This window comes from Dermacentor andersoni, chromosome 1 (genome assembly GCF_023375885.2).
Source record: "Dermacentor andersoni chromosome 1, qqDerAnde1_hic_scaffold, whole genome shotgun sequence".
In the NCBI taxonomy this organism is placed as follows: domain Eukaryota; kingdom Metazoa; phylum Arthropoda; class Arachnida; order Ixodida; family Ixodidae; genus Dermacentor; species Dermacentor andersoni.
In genome coordinates, this window is record NC_092814.1 from 9,058,905 (window position 1) to 9,076,901 (window position 17,997).

Below are 17,997 nucleotides of genomic sequence, written 5' to 3' on the forward strand. Positions count from 1 at the left end.
AAGCTCGACGCAGCTGTAACAACATCCCCCGGTACACCCGATTTTTACCGCGTTTGTTTTAAAGGGCCCCTCACAGGCTACATAACAAATTTTGGTTATACGCTGAAAGTTGTTACGTGCCCTCTAAGAAGTGTTCTACCGCAACCATTTTTCAAATTGGTTCATTAACAGCAGAGAGAGAATTATTGAAGTGCCGCGAACACATGATTTCAGGAGGCAAGCGTCGCCGCCTATATAAACACTCTCTCGACTTTCCCCGTTTCGCCTGTGTAAGCGAATTTCCTTCACTGCGTTCTCCCATACCGGAGCCGAGGGGTCGCGCGGCGGGTATACCCTGCCGTCTTCTTTTTTTCACCGTCACCGGCACACTTCCGGTGACGGTGTCGTGCGAGCTGTTGCGCTTGTCTCGTTTCCTGTAGCGGACGATAATGCGCGCTCTACACGAGAACACGTGATTAGCGGTATAAGTCAGTGCCCCAGCACTGAGGCAAACGCGAGGGGATGAAGGAGCATGATCGCAATGCTGGAACACAGTAGACAATGACGTATAGTTTCGTTCTCTGCGGGCGTGCAAACGTCGGAAAAAGGAGACGAAATGGAAATTCATATTGCTACAGTGCGAAGTAAAACAAAAGCACCCAGACATTCGGGTTGTATTTTTCATTATTTCTCTAAACTTTAATTAGTCCACTGAAGCAACGTACAGATTCAACAAATAACTGATGCTGCCTTGAATCTAAATCACGTGTCACTCTGAATGACATCACAGCACAGCCTGTGCTCCTACGCAGCAGCAAAGTTATGGGCATTCATCTGCTTGCTGCTGCGATAACATTATCACACTTGAACTCAGAGGTACGATTTTTGTTGTGTGAGGTTATAGATAGCCAGTAGACTACTTGTCTGATGTTAAATGCTATGACCCACTGGCAATCCACGATGCACTCAATGAAAACGTTTTTATGCTGTGTGCGGCGTGACTCTCCAGTGACCCACACGCAAGAATTCTCGCTCTTGTGTTGCCATCTGAGGTTTGAAATTGCAACTAACATATATTTTTATTGCATTGGACACGGGGTGGCTAGTTTGTTTCGGAGAGTCGAGTGACGGCGCATTTCTCAGTTGGGTTTCTTGCAAACTTTCGCCGCAGTTTTTGAAATACGTGCCGTTGGAATAAGTACCTGCATTTTTCTTGCTACTCCCAAACTTTTCAGCGTGTCTAATAGATAGATCCTCATGCCCCTTCCGGATGCAAAAAAAAAAAAAAAAAAAAGCACAATGCAGAGGAAACAAATAAACTTAGTTTTGGGCCAGAAGAATGCACCAGCAACTTCGCGATCACCAGCGGATGAGTCAAGTGCTTCAGTGTCAGATGTTCAGCAGTGGACAGACAGTGAAATCAGTGACAACAATAGTGTTTACGAACCATCACAGACCTCAGCCAGCATGTCGAATGGAGAGTCAGACCTGACTGATGATTCTGAGGTGAATGATTCAGGATACGATGCTCTCATTTCCCTCAGCCCATCTCTAGAGAAATGGACACCGGCAACAACCACTTCGCCTAGTGTGACACCACACTCTAGGCCGCCCACTATCATTCAGTTGCCATCTAGCCGTTATGCCCCATCTTTATGTTCACTGTTTATTACGGATGACATTTGGCAAAGGATGGTCAATGAGACAAACAGGTTCACACAACAAGTGTTGAAGTCAACTACTCCTAAATCTAAATCACGGTTGAAAAATTGGACGGAAACCAATGCCCAAGAAATTAAAGCCTTTATTCGAATACTGATTTGTATTGGTCTCCTCTGTCTTCCTACTCCCAAATCTAAATCACGGTTGAAAAATTGGACGGAAACCAATGCCCAAGAAATTAAAGCATTTATTCGAATACTGATTTGTATTGGTCTCCTCTGTCTTCCTACTCCCAAATCTAAATCAAAGTTGAAAAATTGGATGGAAACCAATCTCCAACAAATGAAAGCATTTGTTGGAATACCAATTTGTATTAATCTTGTCCATCTTCCTATCTGAGTCACTACTGGGCAAAAAGTAACCTGTATGGTGTTGAACTCATTCGTCAAAATATGAGCCGTGGCCGCCTTTTCCCTACTTTTGAGGTTCCGGCATTTTGCGGACAATTAACTGGTTGCAGAGTTGCAGGATCATGTCTTTAAGATCCATCCTCTGGTAGAGAAATTGAACCAAAATTTTTGCCACTGTGCTTGAGCCGGGAAAGGAGGTTGTGATAGATGAAACAATAGTGCCATGGCGAGGCAGACTTTCGTTCTTACAGAGTCAGGCTGTTCAAGGCATGTACCAAAGACGGTTACAGGCTAAAGGTTGATGTATATGCCGGAAAGTGTGACTGAACAGTTGGCATCGGACATGCCGAAGATGTATGCTTGAAACTCCTGCAAAATTACAAGGAAGTCGTGTGCCCGCTGTACGTAGACAACTTCTACATGAGCTTGCCACTCACTCTTCGCCTTCTAAAGGAAGACACTTTCATTCGTGGCACAGTTCGCTCAGTGAGGAAAGGGCTGCCAAAAGATCTCACTGAAGTAAAGGTTGCAAATGGCAGTGCTACCGGACTTCAGTCCAAAAATGGAGTGAAGGCACTGAAGTGGATGGACAAGAGGCCTGTTCTGATACTCACATCTGTCGCCAAATATGAAGCAACTTTGGTGGACAGTGGGAAGAAAACAAGGGACGGCGCACCAATCATGAAACATCAGGCCGGTCTCGATTGCAATGCAGCAAAAAAAGGCGTCGACTATAGTGAACAAATGACGTTATACCACAACTGCCTTAGAAAAGGACTCAAGTGGTACAGAAAGGTAGCTGTTGAGTTGCTCATTGGAAGTGCCATCATAAATGCGTGGAACATTCGTAGCATGCTTGAAGGAAACTCTACGCCAATTACAAAATTTCAAGATGAACTAGCTGGCTCATTCACTGTTCGGCCCTCGTCAAAACAACATCGAAGAAACTCGTGGGAGGAATGTCCACATGCTAAGAAAAACTGGTACGTCGGCACACTCAGTGGCACTGCACTGGCTGCTATGCGGCCAACAGTACCAGCAGTAGCCCAAACACTACGGTGAGAGTGAGAAAAGTGACCACTTTCTGTGGATAATCCCCTGGCAAGCCATTCATCTGTTTGTTGTGCTTTAATTATAAGCACAAGTAACCTGAGAAGCAAGCTAGCTTCAACCGTAAAATGAGTAGGATGAAAACTTCAAAACATGGTTAATGTTCCTACTAAATTTTAGCCTTTCTCTAACCAATAAATATTTCTAACACAGGAACTGACTTCTTGTCTTTTCTAGTGGCAAGCACTTTGTAGTTCAACATGGTTTCTAGCATCTTGAATTCATTGAAGGGCTACAGAATGTATTAAAGAAAGATAAAAAGGCATAATGTTGTGCTGAACGTGATCAAGGCACATGTACAAGAAACTATAGTTATTTGTTCGATGAGGACAGTAATGTGCTTTAGCAAGTTAGAAATTTGTTACGAACTTGCCCACATTCACATCTTAACAGATTTAGCAATGTTTCCACTACGTAGAGAACCTTGATCTACAGTGCTTTTATCACCCTGAAGAAGGTTGGTGTTCCTATTATAAAATGTGTACTTAAAAAGCTCAATCTCTCAGGATTTTATGTTGTTTTACTTGACATAAGCTTACGAGGCTTACAGATTACGTGCTCATATCTCAACCTAAATACCCACTTCCTTTTCAATGATTTTCATTTCTGTAAAAGCTCAGTAAATTTCGTCAGACGAGAAGTGCAAATGCGTTTTTTATTCTTTCATACTTGGTGCTTGCTAGCCTGCTGCGATAGTGAAGTACAGCTTCAAGAGGAGAGCTGACTGAATAGTTTGCTTTTCTGTATGCATGCAGTATTACACTTGAATGCAAGCCTTTTTGAGCTTTGAAAATTTTTTAACGGTCTTGTTCTGTTGGGTTATTAACAGAAAATGTTGAAACCTTACTGTACATAAAATTTATTCTATAGCCTGTTTATTTTTACAATAGTGATTGTTCTACAAGTGATCAACATCAGCTAAACAAGGGAGGCCTCTGCCTGCAGCCAGTGTTTCAACAAGAGGACTAGTTGACAAAGATGAGTTTGTCACAACGTTGGCTCCAGCCCAAAACATTCCTTATTCGACTTGTATTTACATCTTCCTGTGAATCTGTTTGTTGCTCCAACTCCAATACACAAAGATGAGTGGAATGCATAAGCTTACTTGTAGAGCTGCTCAATAAACTGCTGCATAAGTTCAACTCAACTGCAACGTTTTGAACATCAGGACATGTGTAAGTGAAAATTAGTTTGTGATGGCCATGTGGGTCTGTTTTTCTGCCTGAATAATAGGGAGAGGAGAGCAAGATAATTGCTTTGAGAACTTTTAAGCAGAAAAAGCATGGTGGATGAGGAGCAGTGGCCGGGATAAAACATTTCAGGAGTTCAATGTAGTAAGGAAACAGGAGTAATATGATTAACTTTGCAAGAATATGAGACCATTATAACACTAGGGGAAACAGACTGGCCAATCACAATGAATTTTCAAATATTGTAACTGATCTAGAACACCTTGCACGGCTGCTGTAATTAGGAAAAAAAATGTAGCACTGTCTTAAAAAGACAGCTTTTTTGTTTGTTTACTCTGCTATGCCACTGTACACATTATTACTTGGAACAGATAGTCACCATATGTCTGGAGGTTTTAGATCACCTTCTTGGTGTGCTCCCGATATATGAACAGTTCAAAAACATTAACATTGTTGCTTGGTTTATTGCCCAAATAGACCGGCACGTAACGACTGACTAAGGAAGCAGGCGTGTGAATATGCGCACCCTGTATCCAATCAACCCCTATATCAATCAATTTTGTACAATTAGACCTCCATATATTGAACTTTAATGTAACAAACCGTTTCACTTTGCAGAACTTATTTGGGGTGCATATAGAAACCTTCAATTTATTGAATTCTGTTTATCTGCAATTTAAATTTAATGAAATCATATTCTTCTAAAATTTAAATGAGGATATGTGTTGCATTTGAACTGTAAATTCTATGGACGTACAAGCGCTTTTCGGGAGTAAAGCTTCACGATTTCCTTCCCTAGTTTATTCGACTTAAGGACAAATTCTGCAGCAAAGTTATAAAACGACCACAGGCGATAAGCAGCTGAATGCGAGGTATCTGGTACAGACCGACGGCGGAAAACATACAAATCACAACAGCACACATTCAGGCGAGTATGTAAACAGGCGAACTAAGCAGGGAACAAAAACAATACAGCACTGCTTTTATAGGTCCCGAATGATTAGAGTTTTGTCAAAGTTGGTGCAAGCACACATCCGCAAATAAAACTGGCTCCCTCTGTGCATTGCCCAATACTTCAAGAGCTGACGCCTACACGACCACCAGGGGAGGTTATAGCACTTGTTTCTGCTCTGATCATATAGTCATTCTTTCTCTATGGTATAGTGTTCGAATGATGTCGCGACAACGCAAGTACATCAAATAGGGGCGACGACCTTCCACAACTCCAGAACATCACAGTCATAGGCAAAGACCGTTTGCACATGTACTAACCAGCCAAACAAGCTAACCACGGCAGCGAAGACCACTTAAATCGAAGATACAACGCAGAAACACGTCGAAAAGGTTTCACCATAGAGAAAGGTTACAACACCCTGTTTCACAGACGCTCACAAGAAATGTCCAAAGCATGTACATACAAAGCGCACTACCGCCGCCTTTTAAAAATCCAACGGGAGCCAAGTTAAATCAGCTATAGTTGGCTATTTGGGTGAACGCAGCGAGGGCGTTACAGCAACCCGGTGAACGCAACGCACCCGTTCGAACCACCGGGTACGCGCAACGCCGGCCCCGGGGCACAGCAGACGAAAGGTGCCCGAAATGTCTACGTTCACCCATGACGTCACGTCCGCTATAACCCATGATGTCACATCCGCTCATTTCCATGGCGGCCGTCTTACGGAGCCGGCTGCGCTGCGAAACGGTCCGTATTCCATGCCAACTTAGAGCGTGAGTAATTCATCTTTCCACGCTATATGCGTGTAATAAAGGATTGGGGCTGTGAGCAGTTTGATGCGTTACCATTAGGTACCTTGTGCGCATATTTTGCCTCCTGGCCGCGTCAAATTGCAGCCGGCATGTGGAATGGGCCGTGGCATCTTATATGGAGCTGCTCATGTGAGTGGTATTGCCTCCGTCAGGATCGTCAGTGCGTGCACCGAACCATTCAGTAGTCTGGTTCAAGGGAGGATGCGCGAAAGAACTAGGACGTAAGAAAACACTGGCATGACGAGCTGTTCCGTCAGATCGCGTTACATCGCGCTTTTTTTCATCTCGCTCGAGCGAGAGGATCTTAGAACAGCATTACTACTGCTTTTTTACAGCTTTGCTGTGGCTCATTTAATCATCACCTGCATTCTTTTAATAATACAAATGACATCGCTGCGCGGAAGAGCGTCTCTTGAAGTTTCCAAACAAGAGCCAATGCCGCCGTGCCTGCTGCATACACGCTTGCCTTTCCTAACGCAGTTAAGACGCGGCACTAGCTCTGCTACTGCGTGATACAGGGTCACTGTGATAAGAAAATTAAAAAGAACAAACGAAATTAAGGCAGAAAATGTCAAACGTTGCCAAGCGTGATAAACGGACCTGCCTCGCTAGATGAGTTGAAGAAATCGGCGTCCTGAAGTCAGCTTCGCCGCAGTAGACTAGTGTTACGCGTTGAAGCATGTCAGAACTGAAGAGTGACCGCTTTCACCGACATAAATAATATGTGTTCCTTAATGATGTACGCGTGCACCTGCCGTCTCCTGTTACATTACGCGCGCCGAGGCGCCTAAGTGTACTGGCCGGCCTTCAGCGCTATTTCGGACGTGGCTGTGATGCTTTGAACCGTTGGTTTGTCGACCTCGTAAGCCAGTTAATATGTTTACACGGCCATTTTTTTCTGAGCTGTTGATTTCTTCCATAATAGCTACGTAATTTCGTAGTTTCCTGTTCAACTGCTTTGGTCATATGCGAGTCAAGGTTGTTCTCTTTAGCCGAGCGCAGTTTTGGAAAGCGAAACGACGCTCTTGCATCAGCATATAGTGCCGTCGCCCATTTACAACACAGTCAATCAATGTAATTTTGTATGTCACTGGGAAACCGCCGAACGCAGGGAACTCACTCGCATGCGGGGAACTGCATAACTAGCCACGGGATTACCGTGCCTCTTGGGAAGCTGCTTTGCATCAAAGGCCAGGTACCCTTGCTATGATTCACCGCAACATATTTTGTATGTCTTACCGCTTAACATATTTGTATTGCGGTGAAGCTAACCTTACGGAACCGAATTTCGCAACGCTTTTTAGACTCCTGCATCTCTACCAGCCACTACCAAACGCTTTTCAGTACGTCTCTTGGCAAAGGTCCAGGTAAATCTCCCCTGTTGGGAGTTTGGGGGACTCACGTATATGAAAACTGCCAAGGAAAGCAGTTGCCCTGATGAAGGCACGCTCCCCTGTCGAAACATTTGCACCAGCCTGTCCGACCACCGTTATCACCGCAACATATTTGTGTGTTGCGGTGAAGCATGCCGTTATTGGGAAAGATTTACGTGAATCTGGAATGTATGGTTTCTGTCAGCGACTAACCTAATGTTCCACTCTCATCAAAGCAGATTTTCGTGGCAGGATGCATGATGTCTTGAGAACTTTTGTTGGCTAAAGCCATACATGCCAGGTTAGCTCTTGTCACAATAATACGCTTTACCGCAATACACAAGAGGCCCCGCTGCAGGACACGCCCGCCGTAGTTAGCCAAAACCTTATGTGATGGTTCACTGCAAAACACCTCCTGTATTGTGGTGAATCGTAATAAAGCACATTTGTCAGTTTAGAATGTAAAGACCCTTGCCCTTCGCTTTTGTAATAATATGACTCAGTTTAATGAGAACATGTATTCACTGCTAAAAACATCCACATTGAAATGGAGATATGAACACTGATGGCAGCCTATGTGATGTTTTATCCCTTTACTTTTTTGTGTACCTGTCACGCTGCCATTATTAAATTTTCCTGTACTTCGTTAGGTGCTGACGTACATAACATTACATCACAAAGAGCCACTGTGTAATTAGTGTTCAAGGACCAGTGTGGTAGCTTTTCTCAAGAAAGGTTTGGGTTATTTTGTTGTGAAGGTTTTTTTTAGAGAGGTCACTTTCTGAGAAGAAATCAGATGTCAGGAAATAGACCTCAGTGGCACAGTAATCTTGGCTGCCTTTTGCTCAAACGTGCCCTAGACATAATTGAGTGATTTGCACTGGCAACTGGACAGCAGCCTTAGCTTGGGAGACCAGTGATACGGCATATTTTATCAAACTAGGCGACACATAGCATTACCAGTCCGAACAGAGAGCTGTTTAAATGTTTGTCACCTTTAACACCTACATTTTCGACCATGATTTCAGAAAAATCTGTAGCACATTTAGAACCTAGATTTTAAATGCTGTATAAGTTGGCTTCTTGTTCACTGAAGTTGTGCTCAGCTTCTGTCCAAACGGGAGAGCACTTCTGCATAGCTTATTAGGGAACATTCTTATTTACATACCTTCTTTTTATTTATCTCGCCTACAATCACGATTAGCACATGAATGTGTTGTGCATTTATCTAACTTACAATGCCATGTTCAACAGCACAGTGCATGTAGCTTGTGTTGGTTCATTCAAGCTAAGCATTGCTACAGCCTTTAACTGTAGGTATCATGGTATGAGAGCAGAGAAATGGATATGCAAAGACAGTTGGGCACACTGAGACAACATCTTTGTTGCGTGTGAAAAGGTGACAGATACACAATATGGGGAGAACGCATGCACTTTCATATTTTCTCGCGCTCAAAAAAAGCCGGAGGAATAAGGTTTCTTCACTGTGCCATAGAAACTATATGTTTGCTCTCAAAGGTAATTCTGATTCATTGGATATGTTCCTGTGCTGTGCATTGGATATGTTCCTGTGCTGCTGTCAATTTTGCTCATATTCCTGTATTCTCTTCAGCAAAACCACTTATATGGGGAACTGATCATGATAAGTGCTCATGAGCATTTTAAAGAACAGCCTTGAACCCTACTCATGCACTGGTAAAATGTATAGATGCAGTGAAATTTAAACAGAAGGCAAAATAGCAAACATGATGCAGTATTTGTCAGACAATTATGTCAGCAATTTTTGCATAAAACGATTTACTTAGAGCATACTAGCACTACAAAGCACCCATCTTTCTTGTTAGGCATACATTACTACAAGGTCTTTAAAGGTGGCCACAAGAGAGATGCTGGCTTTAATGAGGAACTATAGAGGTTAAAGGCACCCATGAAAATGTTTTAAAAAATTATGCAATGCATAGCATTTACTCAGTTCAGAGAGCTTCCAAGGTTGCCATAAGGCCTTGATAGCTGTGGATGAGGGAACAGTTGTAGCCCTATTTGGAGCATGAGAAATGAACATTAAGATCAAAACATAAGTAACAACTCGTAATGCAATTAAAACATCTTGCTATACTTTTAAAAAGACAGTGAAATGAAATTAGTGACACAATTTCCTTGTCTTTTTACTTCATTTAGGTTCAATATACTTATTTTAGTAACACAAAAAAGCAGCGTGGTGAAGCACATAAAAAAAAATGCTAGTCTGTTTTTATATTCTGTTTTCTCTAAATTCAAAGTTCAGTAAAGTTAACTTAGAAAGCTACGGTGTCGTTTCGCTTTCCAAAACTGCGCTCGGCTAAAGAGAACAACCTTGACTCGCATATGACCAAAGCAGTTGAACAGGAAACTACGAAATTACGTAGCTATTATGGAAGAAATCAACAGCTCAGAAAAAAATGGCCGTGTAAACATATTAACTGGCTTACGAGGTCGACAAACCAACGGTTCAAAGCATCACAGCCACGTCCGAAATAGCGCTGAAGGCCGGCCAGTACACTTAGGCGCCTCGGCGCGCGTAATGTAACAGGAGACGGCAGGTGCACGCGTACATCATTAAGGAACACATATTATTTATGTCGGTGAAAGCGGTCACTCTTCAGTTCTGACATGCTTCAACGCGTAACACTAGTCTACTGCGGCGAAGCTGACTTCAGGACGCCGATTTCTTCAACTCATCTAGCGAGGCAGGTCCGTTTATCACGCTTGGCAACGTTTGACATTTTCTGCCTTAATTTCGTTTGTTCTTTTTAATTTTCTTATCACAGTGACCCTGTATCACGCAGTAGCAGAGCTAGTGCCGCGTCTTAACTGCGTTAGGAAAGGCAAGCGTGTATGCAGCAGGCACGGCGGCATTGGCTCTTGTTTGGAAACTTCAAGAGACGCTCTTCCGCGCAGCGATGTCATTTGTATTATTAAAAGAATGCACAGGAACACAGGAGGTCCCGATACAGTCTTTGACTATGGGACCTCCTTATGTATACTACGCACATGCAATTATCTGTATTTTTACTAATAAATAAATAAATTATGAAATTATGAAATTAAACATCCCACATCTTGGTTTGACTTCCTGGTACAGGATACTTGCACTTAGCATGGAGTGATGAAGCAGAGCAGTGTACTTTTATTAAATGTGCAGATTTTAGCAGTATAACAGCAGTTCATTAAAAAAACGTGTGCTGAAAATAAAGTGTTCTTACCCACATTCCTCGTTGTCTATTTATTTATTTATTAATACTGTCAACCCTCATAGAGGGTCATAACAGAGAGGACAATACAATTACATAAATCAAATATGGACAATGTCAATGTACGTAAAGTTGCTTAACACTTGTCAATTCACAGTTAATAAGATGTTCACTTGAATGCTGTTCAGCACACTTCTGACGTTTATCAAGATACGTACAATGAATATCAAGTCGCACATATCACTTGGCACTTCAAAACTAAATCGAAAACTCCCATAAATATGCCTCAGCAGCATTTTCAAAGTCGGTGACATCTTTTAGGCTAACAATAGCGTTTGGCAATTGGTTCCACATTTCTATCGCATCCAGGAAAAATGAGTATCGATATGTATCACTGTTGGTATGCTCCGGCTTTATGACGTAGTCGTGGTTAGTTCGCGGGTATCTTTTGTCTGGAGCATGTAGATATTTGAGCTTATCAATCTTAAGTTGATCCTGCATTATTTGATAAAGCACCTTCAGCCTATATTTTTTCCTACGTACCTCAAGAAGATCGAAGTTGCAACGCTGTAACATAAGCGTGACCGATTCCTTCCTTCGTTATGTCTAACAAATAAAACGCGCCGCCAGACTCTTTCCAACTTCCTCTTAAGCGTCACTTGATGGGGACTCCAAACAACACTGAATATTCTAGTATCATCCTAATGAAGGTGGTGTATGCAATAAGTTTTACATTACGCGATGCACGTTCCAGTTTTTTTTTCTAATAAAATATAACTTTTGATAGGCAGTCATGCAGACGTTATCTATATGTTGGTTCCATGTCAATTTTGCTCATATTCCTGTATTCTCTTCAGCAAAACCACTTATATGGGGAACTGATCATGATAAGTGCTCATGAGCATTTTAAAGAACAGCCTTGAACCCTACTCATGCACTGGTAAAATGTATAGATGCAGTGAAATTTAAACAGAAGGCAAAATAGCAAACATGATGCAGTATTTGTCAGACAATTATGTCAGCAATTTTTGCATAAAACGATTTACTTAGAGCATACTAGCACTACAAAGCACCCATCTTTCTTGTTAGGCATACATTACTACAAGGTCTTTAAAGGTGGCCACAAGAGAGATGCTGGCTTTAATGAGGAACTATAGAGGTTAAAGGCACCCATGAAAATGTTTTAAAAAATTATGCAATGCATAGCATTTACTCAGTTCAGAGAGCTTCCAAGGTTGCCATAAGGCCTTGATAGCTGTGGATGAGGGAACAGTTGTAGCCCTATTTGGAGCATGAGAAATGAACATTAAGATCAAAACATAAGTAACAACTCGTAATGCAATTAAAACATCTTGCTATACTTTTAAAAAGACAGTGAAATGAAATTAGTGACACAATTTCCTTGTCTTTTTACTTCATTTAGGTTCAATATACTTATTTTAGTAACACAAAAAAGCAGCGTGGTGAAGCACATAAAAAAAAATGCTAGTCTGTTTTTATATTCTGTTTTCTCTAAATTCAAAGTTCAGTAAAGTTAACTTAGAAAGCTACGGTGAAGCCATTGCTTCAGCCTGTATGGTGCATAACAGCAGCAATCGCCAGCCTAACTGCTTGGGTTTACAGTGCCTTATTTGTATTGTATACCTTTTAAGTGCTGAGCTACTGGAAGATTGATTAAGGTGACCAACATGCTGAACCAGTAGTTTACTGAGTAAAATACATGGAGAAGGGTGGAAAGATAGGACAGAGAACAGGGGATGTATTCTGTGTCCACCTAGTGGAAATGTCCATTTCATCCGCTCCTGAAGTTCTGATTGGCTGGGCTGGCGTATGCATGAGAAGGAGACATGCTCCCCCAGCTAATTTGCACTTCAGCAGAAGAGGATATGGACATGTCCACTAGATGAATACTTACAAAGCTATTTAATAAAGTACTTCTGTAACCAACATGCCTGCTATGCCATCCTTGCTTTCAATGTCTGTCTTAGTAAAAGTGTGAAAGAACCAGGTTTGTGCATGAAAAGTTTTCCTGAGGGTGTGTGCCTTGAAGCCCGTAGTGGTAATCACAGGAAACGGGGGTGGATCCAGAGTAGCACCAAAGGGCAAGCCTTCATCGAAACAAATATGGAGGGAAGTGACTGCATGCTCAAACTTGTCAGCTCACAAGTTTGCCAAGACCAAGTGATATCAGAAGTTGATGAAGCCTACATGGTTAATGTATAACCGCTTAGGCCAAAATTATTTAGCTACTTTTTATGAGGACTACATATTTACTGGAAATCTCAAAATAATTATGTTGGTGCAGAATACCTTCCACTAGTTGTGACGTCCTTGAAAGAATGAAAATGTTTGAGTTGCACTTGTGTGGTGCATGAAGTTACTTTAAAAAAAAACAACTCAGCAATGGAAACAAAATGCAAAGAGTAGTATCCGAAATAAATTGCCACCTCTTTAGGGCTAGATGAATTCAAATAATAATAATAAGCAAATGAAGATCGGGCATACAAGATAGATGTTTCGGCTCCCACTTGAAAGCCTTGTTCACAAAGGTTGTGAACAAAGCTCCAGTTGAACCAGTTCTTATTTTTCATTTTTACGGCTGGCATCTAATTTTAAACTACTTACCGTGCCTCTTTTGACCAAACCAGACAGGCTGCCATCAAACTCTTCACTACTTCAATGCAAATAATTGGAGGTTGGCAAATAAATTTTTCTAATAGGAATAGTAGGTAACGAATAGTCAAACACTGATGCATACAGTTACCGCAGGCATATTTATCTTCGAATTAAGCACCATGCTTATATTGTCTAGTAAAAAAAGGACAGCTATCAAGGAAGATTAGGATTATTTTTAAGCAAAAGTAATTATACCTCATATACTTGAAGCAGATGTAGTGCTTCTGAAGAATCACGTCCAAACTGCACACACTAAAACATTAAGCTGGGATATTCAAAAAGACAAGTACATGTTTTGCTCGCCAAGTGACTTTTAGTGTGCTCAATTATGTAAAGTGTGCTATTATATGATTAATGTAATTTGCTAATGTAAAGAAAGAACAAGCCAGGATCTCTTGCTTCATATATATGCGCTGAATCAAGGAGGTAATTAAGGAAGAAGAACACCAGAAATAAACACGAATATTTGTGTGCTTTCTGGCATAAAATAATTATCATGTAAGCCACATAACATGCTTTCCAAAGCATCCCCTACCTTAACTTACAGCTGCATCACGTGAAGGCACTTTCTAAGAACACACATGCTTCATGATCATTCACTGTGTTAGTGACTCCCACTGAAGTAGACTGAGAACATATCTGGGCATTGCATTCAATAGCTGATGTAAAGTGAAAAGACTGCTGCTTGTAGGTATGAATGAACCAAGTGAATAAGAAATATAGGTTCTCAAACTTCTAGTAGTAAGTGTGGCAGCACTTAAGAAAAACATATTGCAACTAAAAATTGCAACACATGATGAAATAACTGAAATAGCTAGGGAGAGTTTAATAGACCAATAAACAAGAAACTGCAAATTCCCAACATTTCTGAATACTTTTCTTCACATGTACTCACCTCATAAGTATGACTTCCCTTAATGCTCGAACCTCTGCCTTAATTTCATAATTCCCCATTCTCACTGCTTCGCTCATGCTGATTGACATCTAGCACAAAGGTTGGCGAAAGTAGCTGAGCATGTGCATGTGTTGTGAGGCAAGCTGCCCACATCTGGTAGCCGCATGCCAATTTCTCAGAGTAGATGAAAGGGAAGCCTTGAGGGTAAACCATAGAGAAGACGGATACCTTGGTTCAATGATAACTGAAAACACCAACATGGAAAATTTGGACAGCCCACAGAATCAGCAGAATTGACATAGTTTGGAAAAACTGAAAAGATGCATTGTGATATTTATGTTACACAGGTTCCAGTCAAGTTGAAGATTTTCACTGTCTAATAAACTTATAAGACAATACATGACCAGCAATACTGTATGGAACCTAAACAAGTTTAATAAAGTCACCTAGAAGTCAGGATGGAGAAGTGACTGAATTGAGGATGCTAAAATGGATGAGGTGGAGGCAGATTGTGAAGGCAGGTCTTAAAAAATTAACATTCAACACACACTTAACTTGGCAAAGATTGGACTCAATGTTCAAGAAGAAATTGACTAAGATAATTTATTGGTATACGTACATGAGAGAGCAGCAACAATACAGCAGAGATAACTGTCATGCAAGAGGAAAGGACGTCAGTCTAAAAATTAACATTTGATCAGAAGAATGGTTATGCATGGGCTCAGGCTCATGTACAATTCTGTATGGTACGCATGATGTCAGAGCTGCATAGCATAAGGTACTGTGGCCTTAGATGCCTCGATTATGAAATGATGTGGGCCAAGAGTGGAACAAGGATAGCATCAAAAGGGGGCCTCCTCCAAAAGGAGAACCATAGGGAAACAGGGTGAGAGAGGTTTCCTACGCAACAGATACAGAGTCATAGTCATAGAAACCATGACCCAAGGAGCTGCACAACAAGGTATATAAATTCAAATCTCTATACAGTTAAACCTCAGTATAACGAAATTCTAGACATAACGAAGAATTTAACTTTTCATAACCTCTTCTCCATATTACACCATGCAATTAGAGCCTCAATATAAAGAAGTGTGTTTGTGTGCAATTTCAATATAACGAAATTTCGCTTCTGCCGCAGAGGAGTGCCACTTGAGACAATCAATGGTAACTTCCGCGGACGCAGATAGTCAAATGACTGAATTACAAGCGGCTCCTTGCAAACGCACCTCTCAAACTGTGTGCAGCGCGACAAGAACAACAGCTTGGAGCCGCATCATGTTCCGTATAAATTAAGTCCAAGTGCGATCAGATCCTATCGCGCCCCGCGCACTTGTGCTTTAGGTGCGAGTGAAAGTGTGCGAGGGTGAGACAAGAAAGATGGTGGCTTCATAAGTGCGGCCTTCCCACGCGAGCAATGGCAAAGTGGGGAAGGAAAGCGAGCTCGCGGTAACGCGATCAAGCGCGCGCGAGGGGGCGGAGTGGGGGGGGGTAAGTTGGCGCGCGTCTCGGCCATGACTGGCCGAGACGCGGCTGGGCGCGGCTGAGTGCATACGCAGCCGCGCACCCTGCTGTAGAGGTAATCTGCTGCGTGTGGAAAGAGCGGGCATATCAAGACGGCGTGGCACCATGTAAGCTGTTTTCCCGCACGTTTAGTATTGAAGGTTGCGCAATCTCGAGTTTTGATGACCCGTTAGAACGAGAAGCAGACGAAGCATTCGCTCCCAGCTGCCGGCGCTTTTCATGATAGCGTCGTCGCAGTGCGACCGGGCGACGCTTTGGGGGCGGAGTGCACGCGAAAGCATGGCGCCACTCAATTCGTACCGCTGATGTAAAAATATCAACGTGGCATATGAAACCGTATCATTCATCGCTGACTCCTATATTTGTCAAAATAAAATGTTTTCTCATTCAAACTTACTTTTTTTTATTGCCCAATAATTCGGAAAATTGCATGGCCCCTCTCCGTGCAACAAAAACGATCGGCGACTGTACTCATTTGCATAACAGATCGAATTTCAATACAAGGAAATTTCTATATAACGAAGCGAATTGCCGATTTTACCTACTTTGTTATATCAAGGTTTAAGTGTATAAAGAAATTTCCTGTTCTCTACACGGGGGTGGCAATGTGGGCTTGTTCGTTGATCATCATGGAACGGCATGTAGTGTAGCACAGCAAAAACAAGAACACAAGAAGAAATGAAACACAGACACAAGCGCCTAATTATGTCTGTGTTTTCCTTTTTCTTGTGTCCTTGTTTTCGTTGCATTACACTACACGACATTCGATACTTTCACTGTCACATTCATGAGCACTGAAAACCTAGAATCAACTAATATCTTGCCTGATTTGCCATAATTAAAAAGAAAAATGTGGGTATAGTAGGTCTAATTGAGTTCTGGGGATTTTAGTATCACTGACATATAGCTTTTAAGAATGTTTAATCGTTTCTTCCGTTAAGGCAGAGTACATGCTCAACTGCTATAATAAGTGTGAACGTAGGCAAAAACGACATTTTTGGCCCTTGCATCAATTTTATGGCATGTTGCGTGATCTAATCAAGTGGTTTCAATTTGACGAAGTTCTCGATTTAACAAAATAAAACCTCACATCCCAATAAAATTTATTAACTAGACTTACTGTACTTTATAACCAAAGTACTGTATAACTATAAGCAGCTACAGCCGCCATGAGTGGCGAGCAGAATTGAAATAAAATTGCTTTAGTCGAAACACGCCGAGCGCTGCTGCTAAAGTATGCGCCACATGCATTGGGCAACTGTGGGAACCGCGGTACCACACGCAGTTATTCAAAGCAGCACATAAAAGTGCCGTGGACTCAAATTGGTTAGTAAATGCATTCGGAACCAGTCTTTCGATTACTCAATTAATATATCAGCCACAAACTCGCATAGCACGGCCACGTGGCAAACGCGGCCATGCGGACGCTTCACTATGCGCGGATTGGCTGGTTGCAATATTGGGGCACTCTATGGGTGCATGTTTAAAGCACAGCGTTTTTTGCCTATCGCATCATTGTTGCGGGTGCTCCATGGCTGAGTGTATTGCATGGTACAGAATTGGCCCCAGTACCAAAAGTACACAGGTAGGGCGGTCCGTGCAGATGAAGTGTGAACGCGAGCTCAACATAACCACGTCGTCATTATCCTGTATAGCGATCATTTATGCGAAAGCGTCAAATGGCCCATTGAGCAAAAAAGCCGGCGTCTGTCGTCTCAGCGAAACAGCGCCTCAAATCCCATTGGCTGCGACCACGTCACGAGCGCGCCTCGACGAAACAGAGCAGGTGAAAGGGTACACCTGCTGTCGCTATAGTGCACCAGGTGTTGCATGAGGGGAGAGAGCATCGCCGCGATGCCACGTCATCGCTGCTCTCGCAAGCCGCCGCCCGGTCCATATCTCCCCCCCCCCCTCCACTGGGCTTAGCTGCTGCGCGTGCCTGCCGGCCTTGGTGGTCACTGCTGTTTCCTGGTCTCTGGTCATGCAGCATGTCGGTGGCATGCGGTGTTGGCACCGCAGGCTGCTGCTGCTTGCTATCTCGGGCCCAATGTAGCTCTAGGGTGCATCACTTGCAGCGTAAAACTCGGACTGCTCAGTGGCGTTCAATTGGGCATTAATGCTTTCACAATCACAACTCAGATAAGACATGCTTAGCTGTCCTCATATGTTTTTCTTTAGTTGCCA

General features: G+C 42.4%; 1 long non-coding RNA gene across 1 annotated transcript; it reads left to right on the top strand.

Annotated features, from left to right (window-relative positions):
- Positions 1-164: 164 nt before the first annotated feature.
- Positions 165-6,234, top strand: LOC129384352 (uncharacterized). The gene is made up of 2 exons (XR_008612090.2): positions 165-855; positions 4,052-6,234. It is a non-coding gene; the product is annotated as an uncharacterized lncRNA (long non-coding RNA).
- Positions 6,235-17,997: the final 11,763 nt, after the last annotated feature.